Source organism: Octodon degus, unplaced genomic scaffold (assembly GCF_000260255.1).
Source record: "Octodon degus isolate 3935 unplaced genomic scaffold, OctDeg1.0 scaffold00090, whole genome shotgun sequence".
NCBI classification, from domain to species: domain Eukaryota; kingdom Metazoa; phylum Chordata; class Mammalia; order Rodentia; family Octodontidae; genus Octodon; species Octodon degus.
In genome coordinates, this window is record NW_004524666.1 from 8,317,196 (window position 1) to 8,325,874 (window position 8,679).

The window sequence follows — 8,679 nt, forward strand, 5'->3', positions numbered from 1 at the left end:
TTTCTTTTATTAATTTTAATGAGAAAAAGATAAAATAGCAATGAAATAGTTTCAAAACAGGTTAGTATGACAGTTACAATAATTAATACATTGCGTATTGTTGTCTTCATAGTAGTTATTCAGAGGACAAGACGTAGACATGATATTTTGTCTAAACAGTATTAGTACAAATCTTTCTTCTCATTGAACTAAGAGAAAGTAGCTGTATATCTACCCTATCTTGTATATACATACTTTTTTCACCTCAAAATGGTCCTTTATTTATACCCCTTTTTTTGTTTTGTTTTGTCAGAGATGGGTATTCCACTGCAGTTAGAGAAGCTGTATTTGGAGAAGTCTTTAAAGGACCTTTATATACTTGAAGCCAGTCTAAAGACTGTACATACATGAATTCAGCAAAATAACCCAATGTAGTCCAAAAGTCCCTAATAGTAGTGGGTTATCAGCAGAACTGACAACTGTCAGAAGTTGTTGACTTGAGCCCTTTAGAGCTCAGCATATTAATATGGCATTACTTTTATAACTCATGGTTATATTTCTCTGCTGGACGGTTAAGACCAAGTTAAAGCAAGACCTATATAACTAAAAATGTGACTTTTGTATCTGACAAGGTCAGTCAAATCCTCTAAAGATTTACTCTGAAACCATGTACAGCTCCTTGAAAGGTTTGTTTTAAATATGTCCTTCAGTATCATTGAACAAATCACTATCACTACTTTGCAAGGCTTGATCTTTATCACATGATCGGAAGAATTTCTTGCTCTGCTTAGGCTATGAATAGCATTTGAAAAATTACTCAGTTATAATTATAGATAGCTGACAACTGCCAACTTGCTAGAAAATGAAATCATGTAAAATTTAAAGGCAAGTGTGCAATGCTTTTCAAACACTGAAGTACCAAAACAGTAAATGCTCACTTTTCGTAGAGTAAACCAAGATTCTAATTAGACTTGACTAAATATTACACATAGAATTAGTAAATTACCATAGTCATATGGTTGTTTTAAAAAGCATATTATTTGTATCAGGTTGCCAATTTAAACACTTCACTAAATGACTGTATATTTCTCAAATGAATAGATATGAAAGCTGATTAGAGTAATAAGACTCACAAATCTCATATCATAAATTTTATTTTCCTTTAGGATGACTCAAAAGCTTGGGAATGGATAGGGATGCAGCTCAGTGGTACAGTTTGCCAGGCATATGTAAGACCATGGGTTCAATCCTCAGTCCTCAAAAGACAACAACCATAGGAAGTTGTCTGGAGGCAATTTTATACAATGAATACTAATAATTTAAGGAAGATTTTTCAACTTTTAAAAGTAGGTAAAATTTAAATAACAAAAGTAGATTTTTAAAGATAATTCTATGCCATTGCAGCCTGTCAGATTTTTCCATAAGTATTTTGGCAATACTTATGTTGCCAAATATCACATAAAAAATAAAGTGAAACTTGGTTTTAATCTACTTACTTGAAAAGCGTGTCACAAACAGTCAATAGTAATGTACAGATATCTAACAATCAAATGCCTACTGGGAAAATCTAATATATGGTTCTTTATAGACATGCTACAGAAGTTCCCAAAATACATCCAGTGAAAAAGCAATTTAAAGAAACAAGCATATTTTATTATTTTTATTTAAATGTATTTATGTATTTACTAACAAACTGAGGATTGAACCCAGGGTCTTCACAGTGAGCTACATCGTTTCTAGTCCTTTAAAAAGCTTTAATATTAAAATAGGGTCTCACTAAGCCACTAGTGCCTAGGCTGTGTTGGTGCCTGAGATCTTCCTACCTTAGCCTCAAAATGCTGGGATTACAGACATACACCACCAGTCCAGCTCAATAGCATCTTTTAATTAAAAATCTTTGTTCATATAGTACTAATTTTAGGGTAAGGGTATCTATATCAACACTGGATAAACTGGGTATGATAACCAACAGGCAGAAAGTCAAGAATGACTACATTTCCAGTTTCTTGCTACCTTTAGAAATATAATCACCAGGTCAGGCATGGTGGCATGTATCTGTCATTCCAGCACTTATGAAGCTGAGGCAGGAGGAATGCCCTAATTTCAAGGCCAGCCTGGGCTACATAGTAAATTCAAGGCTAGCTTGAACTGCATGGCAAGACCCTATCTCAAGAAACCAATCAAATACAATCATCAAATGTTCTAAAGAATCTTCCCAATCTGATTTCCCAAGGATACTGTTCCAGTATAATTACAGGAGAAGGTGATTTCTTTAAAGTCAAATTTAGGTATTATTCACTTAATCTAATAATAAGAGCTTTAAAAATAAAAAGCTAGATCAAATTAAATTGTATTTTCCACTCACTTCCATAAAAACTTTTAGATATTTTACCCATGGTGTGAAAATACAGACTGAGAAATTTTGACAAGGAATAAATTAAAAGTGGTAGCAGGCTTGTTTGGTGCTGATGTACTTCCAACAACATTTCGATTATTTCATGCTTTTTTTTTTTTTTTTTCTTCATTTTGGTACCAGGGATGAAATTTGGGACCTTGCGCTTACCAGGCAGGCACTTAGGCTGCTGAACTATCTCCGCAGCCCTCTTTCATTCAATTTAAATGCTCCCTCCTCCATTCCCAGCATCAATTCTGTCCTTCCACAAATTCTAAGATTTCCCCCACGTTTGGTTTCTTTTGCTAATCTCTACAATATAAACACTGCCTGTTACTAATTACAAAATCATAATCTTAAATAGGACCTGTTTTACCAGAACTTTAAGGGTTTCAGAATCCTTCAACATAGTCAAGACTCAGATAAAAATTTCAACATATTTAAATTGGTTGTGTGAATTATCAACTATTCAAGTGGCAAAAAGATATTTTAAGAATGTCTTATGGCTTATTAAAAGAAAAATAAATATAATTTTAAAAGAGCACATCACATTTATTTCATAATTTTTTACTCTGTACATGATCTTTACATTTAGCACTTTAAAGGCACAAAATATTAAAGATAAAAATTCTAATTAAATAACTTGTTTCAGGACATTCTCCTTGCTATCTTGTACAATCCATAACCTTAAACTGAAATTTAATACTCAAATGTTTAACCTTATTTCTTTGTACAAAATACTACATCCCATTTATAAACAAAATAACCATGTTAGAAAAAGATTTTAAATTAAACGCTTTTTTTCTTAAGTTAGAGGTTATCTGAAGCACTATAGCAGGAATATATGAAACTTGAAAACTTCTTTAAAAATATCTTTGTTAGTTTCAATCTTTTTGAAGATTTACAAAAAAGGAAGAGGAAAGGATGTATTTATATATTATAAAGATGACACTGAGGGTAAATAGAACAGGTATAATTCATCCTGTAAGCCATAGGGAAAAGGGAAAAGCCTCTACGTTTATACTACAATCACTTGGGGGTGAGGTGGGGGGGATATGCCTTCAATTTATCCATATTCTTTATCCAAAGAAGCCCAGAAAAACCACAGAGTAAATAGTGTTCTCCTCTAATTTCAAAGCAAAGTAAAAAAGTAAAGATGGGAATACTAGAACTGAGAGCTGAAAAGTAAGCCATGAGGCTGAAAGAAAGGGACTGAGTTCTTACTGTATCAATAAACTAAAAAAGGCCAGAATAGTGGATATGAGAGAAGCTTAGTGTAAATATTGAAAGAGAACACTCATATTTGCTATGATACCTAAGAGTCAGCAGTGAATGTTTGAGATACACTTCTTTTGGCTTTGACTAGCTACCAGTAAAAAAGAAATCAAAGTAAAACAATCATTAAAAAAAAAAAAAAAGAACTGGGTGCAACAGTACACACCTGTAACACCAGCTACTCTGGAGGCTTGAGGCAAGACTGCAAATTCAAGGCCAGGGGAAGCAACTTAGCAAAATCCTGTCTTAAAATTAAAAAATAACAAGGGCTAGAATGTAGCTCAGTGATAAATGTGCTCTTGACTTCAGTCCCTGGAAACAGAAAGAAGAGGGCAGAGGGAGGAAGGAACCAAACCTACTCCTACAAAGTTCTTAATCTATTATAAAAACTGTATTTTATAGTTCCATTATAAATAACTATACTTATAATAAAATCCAAATTACAAATAGACTAACTGATATATTGTCTAGTTAGATACTGATGCAGTTTTAAAAAAAATTTCCAACTAGACTTGACTGGGTCCTGTCCCACTTCCTTTTCTCTAACAGAAACTCCCTTTTCACAGGGGCAAGGACAGGGAAGAAGGTGTATTCTGGACCTCAGTGGCTGACTGCTCGCCAAACTAAAACTACAAACACCCAATTTCCTTGTCAATGGACTGGCTTAGAAAAAACACATGTTACCCAATCTTGTTTAACAGAAACTGAGAGGAGTCTATTGGAGGGTTTCTGAGGAAAGCTTTTCTTCCCTGATAAAAACATGGGAAGAAAACGTTCTTACAGCTGTAGATTGTCATGGCTGTGCTTGGTGACTTGAACTGCTAGAGCAACCTTGCAACCATGAGGGAAGACTTCACTTGCTCTGCTAAGGAAATAAGACAGGAAGCAAAATGGTGTCATGGTTGAGCCAATAAATCAGTTAATCAGCCTTGCAATTGTGCAACATTCACATTTATAATGTGAAATAATAAACCTCCTATTGTTAGATGTACAAGCCTGTATTTTACCCAACTGGATACCAACTAAATACTCCAACTCCAAAGTGCAGTTCTAACAACTATAAAGTGCACCGTCCCTAATAACTAAAGTTTCATTTTTTCCTAGGTGGATAACAACCACTTTGCTAAGTGAAAGCTTCTCCCACTCCACATAGCAAGAGTATTTTTTTGTAACTTAAGTCTAAATTTCCTGTCTTAAACCAAATTACTTCCACAGAGCATTAATTGCTGGCAAGTTTATAGGAAAAGTTTTTCCTTTTCATAGTTCAGAAGTAAAAATGATGAAATGAGGGCTGGCAATGGAGTTTAATGGCAGAGTATTTTTCTAGCATGTTGAGGCTCTGGGTTTGATTCTCAGAACCTAAATAAATAAATATCATTCTTGAAAAAGTTCTTATTTTGGATTCTCCTTATAAGCTTCTGGTGCACACTCACATTTCCCACCTTAATTTTATATGCATTATCAAGACTATAGTTTCCTAGTACATTGTATTAGTAAAGTGGCCCTCAGTTAATACCTCTGTTCCTTTATTTATAGAACTAAAAGTATCAAAAAGGTGGTATAGGGACTTGTGTTGAATGGAGTTAAATGTGTTAATATGAAATCAAATAGAGAACAGGTGTATAAACACAAGATGCTGTCTCTCAATGTGCCAGTTTTTTATGGAGTTAGCTATTTGGAGTTGAATCCATCCTAGCACAATCTCATCATTTTTCTCTTGCCAATTATAGTCATCTGAGTTGACTTAGAATGGGCATTTTAAGGGTTTTCAGGAACAGCTGCAAGAATTGCCTATCTAGTTCAGTTTTTGCTGCTTTACTAATGTTTAACAGAAAGCATTACAAGCACTACATTTGAATTTCTATTTAATTTTCCACGTGAGGTTGATGCTAGGGTGGGAGCAGTGAGCAGGAGGGGTGGGGAATAAAAGTGGAAAGGTAAACTGAAGCTAGATGATGCTAAACATCATATGGCATTCTAAGGTTTTGATTCTATTCTCTTCAAAAAGCTTCAAGCAGGAAAGTAACATGCCCAGATTTTCATATTAGATAAATAGTTTTGTGGGAATGCAGAGGATGGATGAAAAGGTGGATGATGGGTTAAATTTGGACAAATGAGAGATAACAGAACTACAATAGTGGTAGCAAGGACAGAAATCTACTGACCTATTTCTACTTCGGGAGTCTCCTTGGCAACTTTATCTCAATATGTAGAAAACAAAACTCATTTTTCTTTTAAATTGACCCCTTGCAATTCAATGTTTTGGGACATGATTGTATTATTTGCCTAATAGTTCAAACCAAAAATTTCAGAGTCAATCATACTTGTATTTTTATTTTCAAAATCTAATTAAATACTATTATCCTGTGGTTTCTAATTCCTTGATATCTCCCAAATCCATTTGCTTTTTTCACCTTCCCCCACTATATCCTACTTTATTATCATTCTCAGTGTTTTGTTTTGTTTCATTTTTGACAAAGAGTCTCACTACGTAGTCTGGGCTCTTGAACTGCCTGTGCAGCCCAGGCTTGCCTCAAACTGTTGGCAATCCTCAGCATCTAAGAGCTAGGATTATAGGTGGGCACCACACCAGGATTCCACCATCATTTCTGCCATAGATCCATGGAACTATCTCCTAATTAACGTGGTGCATATGCTGTTGCTCTTGGAACTTCCTTCTACACTTTGCTTCTAGATTGATCTTCCTAACTCACTATCAAACATGTCAACTTTTAGACATCCTCAGTGGCTTCTCATTTGTTCCTAGAATAAAGTATACAATCTTCAACAGGGTTACAGCCCCTCTGAAATCTGGATCCTGCCTAATAACAGTCAAGAATACCTAAAATTACTGAGCAATTCATTTGTGCTATGTGTTACAAGCATTATTTCATTTTATTCTCCCAGAAACATTGTGATGCAGTCACTATTAACATCATCCTGTTATTGCACATTTGGAAACTGAGACAAGGAAAGATTATGTAAATTATTCACAGTTGCATAACTAGTAAAATATTTGACCACACTTGTCTGATTGCACGGTACGTGCCCTTAAACTTTCATATCATGGTCACTGTTTCCTTCAACCATATTGAGCCATTCCAGTCCCTAAAATTCATTTGTTCTTTCTCACAATGAGGCCTTCATATATACTCTCCCCTATGTCTAAATAATATTTATTCATTAAGTCTCTGCTTAAATCAATGCCTGGAGAAGTACTGATTTATTATCTAAATTAATATCTAAGATAATATAAATATTATCTTTCTTTATTATCTAAAATTAATGTTTTATTCATTTTCTACTTTATGGTCTATCTCCCTCCAGTAGAGTATCATAATTGTTATCACTGGTCCTCAGTTCTTAGTATGCGATTCACTAAGGGTTCACTTAACATTTGTTGGAGAAATACATACATGATGTGGGGGGTAAAAACTCCTTAAAATGGAAATTTCATTTATCTAGACTGAAGAGAAACAGAAAGAAGGTAAAGATAAATTTGGTTATCCAATGAATATTTACTTTGCTTTCAGGTTCCAGGCACTATTCTTGAGAACTTATAGCCCTCCTGGGGGAGACAGACACATAAAAATGCAATTATAGCACAATATACATAATGGTGGGAGGAATAAAGTACATTACATGCAGAAATTAAAGACGTGTGTCTATAGGAAATCTTCACAGTAGAAGAAATTGTTGAAAATTTTGCAAGATGAATGAGTCTTAAAATATATTTCACAACAGCCGACGTATTTTACTTGTAAAAGGGGAGAATAAACATCCATTACCTACCCAGGCACTTTATATCCATCCCATTTAATTCTCACAATAGTTCTGTTCTTATTCCCATATTATAGAAGAGAAAGTCCAAACTAATAAAGGTCAAGCAGCCCGTCCAAGATTACAGTAGTACAGTAACGAAGGAGTAGAGTTTGGGCCCAGGTCTGAGTCCAGTGCCCATTTACTAACCATTTATATTGTAATCCTTTGACTCAGTACTTTCTAGAACCTGTTTGTTTTCTTCTTCTTCTTCTTCTTCTTCTTCTTCTTCTTCTTCTTCTTCTTCTTCTTCTTTTTTTAAAAAATATACTTAGTACAGAGTCTACAGAGTCTATAGGGTCTCACTATGTAGATCAGACTCTAGGTGATCCTCCTGTTTTCAGCCTCCCAAGCATGGGAATTACAGGTGCACCACCACACCCAGTCTCAATCGCCGTCTCAGTGTGCCCTGGGGGTGGGGCTGGCATGGCTTGTGGTGCAATGGAACCCTGGCCCCTGTGCTCTGCCTAAGCAGGCTCTTTAGTCCACTGAGCTGCCTGGTTGGTCCTCATTTCTATTTTCAATACAACGCTTAACAAAATTGCTTACATAGTTTCCCACCTTAATATAAATAAGCAACAAAATAAAAGGTCAGGAAGAGACCAAAGTATACTAATAGCAAGGGAAAAGAGAGAAAAACTATAAAAAATTGGACGCAGGATTCAAAGCACATGTTTTACAAAATTCTATACATTCTGCAACAGTACTAGATGTGCATTATAAAAAAAAAACGGGTTGTTATAGACTACATTCTATGAGACAAAAATAACTTACTGTACTAAAAACAGTTAATTTTAGATATCTAGGAAATTAATTCTTCTCTGCTAAAATAAGTAGTAATAATTGTTTCCAAAGTGTAAGAAAAAATATCCCCGTATCTTAACAGTTTTCATTTTATGGATAGGATGGCTTTTTTTTGATGCTTCAAATTAAGTTCAAGCCAGTACAGAAAAACTGCCATCCTTAGCTTATATATCCAACTAAATTATACATTTTAAAAATTTGAGCAGGACCTGGTGGCACATGCCTGTAATCTCAGCACTCAGAAGGGTGAATGAAGCAGGAGTATCACTGTGAGGTTGAGGCCAGTGTGGACTACAAAGTGAGTTCAAGGCCAGTATGATCTACATAGTGAGATCTTGTCTCGTAAAACAGAGAGAGAGAGAGAGAGAGAGAGAGAGAGAGAGAGAGAGAGAGAGAGAGAGAGAGAGAGA

The 8,679-nt window shown here is 34.9% G+C and overlaps 1 protein-coding gene across 1 annotated transcript in view; it reads right to left on the reverse strand.

Moving 5' to 3' along the window:
• Window positions 1-8,679, reverse strand: part of Sesn1 (sestrin 1) — a 141,382-nt gene that overhangs the window by 131,077 nt on the left and 1,626 nt on the right. The window lies entirely within an intron of this gene.